The sequence below is a fragment of the Pleurodeles waltl genome, chromosome 1_1 (assembly GCF_031143425.1).
Source record: "Pleurodeles waltl isolate 20211129_DDA chromosome 1_1, aPleWal1.hap1.20221129, whole genome shotgun sequence".
Lineage (NCBI taxonomy): Eukaryota > Metazoa > Chordata > Amphibia > Caudata > Salamandridae > Pleurodeles > Pleurodeles waltl.
The window spans coordinates 303,870,004-303,871,286 of NC_090436.1; the positions used below are offsets into that span (position 1 = coordinate 303,870,004).

The following is a 1,283-nucleotide window of genomic DNA, read 5'->3' on the forward strand; positions in this document are numbered from 1 at the left end:
TTATGGTTATTTACCTTTGCATTAGTTTATGTTTCAGAGGAGATGCACTAGGTCCCCCCTTTGTGTGAGGAAAGAGTGTTTTGCTGAGGAATCAGTTAGCCATCTTCTGAGGTTCTGTTCAATAGCACAGAAGGTATGGGCAATTGAGCAGCCCTGGTTTTCCCGTCGTTATGCGGATTTAGTCTTAACTTAACTGGTATAATTTAATCAGTTTCCCCAGCCAAAAACTTTGGACAATTATTAACTGCATAAAGAGCGCTTTTTGGAAAGCACGTAAACCTACTTCTTTATAAAAAAGTTGATCTTCCTCCTAATGTTATTTATGCTATTGCTCATTTTGTGACCAAAGACTATTAATGCAATGATATATTAAACCTTGGCAAAAATGTTGCTTGTCCAGATTGGGCCTCAGATGATCATGTTGGATTCCAGTGGTTTATTTATAATGTTTTACTTTTTCTATAAAATATGAATGGCTCTTTGTTTTCTAGGTTGACATTATTATGGACTTGGCTGACTGTGACTAAATGTCTCTGAAATCAAATTTTCAAGAGTTTAGAATCCTTTGTTGCTGAGTTTCATTTGCCTTTTATTCGTTATTAGTTTTGATTAAAATAAGCATATTGTAATCCATTGTGTAGAACTAAGCATAGTGTGCAGTTTTTGCAAGGAAAAATATTGTGTCATCTGACATATGGATCGGCTAATGTGTAAATATGCATTTTTAAATCAATAAAGGTTTTTTTTTAAACTTAAAAGAAGGTTATCTCAGGGTGAGACTCATCCATTGCACTTCGGATGTACTGTCCCCTGCCATGTCCCCAAATGCCGAATACTCAACTGCATAATTTCTGGTAGTAGGGGACTGCGTCCGCGCTTTCCCCTGATTTCTGATAGACAAAAGGAAAAATACAAATCCTTCGCCACCTTTTCTGGGTGCAACTGGTTAGAAAGGGGAATTGCATGTAAATTCAAGAGCCTGGGGGATGTTGGGATAGCTGCCTCCTCCCACTCCGCGGGTCTATCCAGAGAGAGGAAAGTCGACCTTGGCTAGGTCACATGTCTGTCCCTTTTAGACGTGCCCGGTGGCCTGCGGGCTGGCTGCCAACCTATAGCCTCACCCTTGCCTTCCTGGGTCTGAACCCTGGATGAGGCCCCCAGACCTGATCTTGGCAAGAATTCTGCCGTGTTTGTGAGCAATTGGGAAGGCGTGTGGGACTCAGAGTGAGAACCCTGCTCCCATGCAGGCCTGTCCCTGGCTTTGGGCAACAAAAGCACTGCCT

At 41.9% G+C, this 1,283-nt stretch overlaps 1 pseudogene; it reads left to right on the top strand.

The window, feature by feature from the left end:
- The first annotated feature begins 748 nt into the window (after positions 1–748).
- LOC138292091 (U1 spliceosomal RNA) lies at positions 749–886 on the top strand (annotated as a pseudogene).
- The last annotated feature ends 397 nt before the right edge of the window (positions 887–1,283 follow it).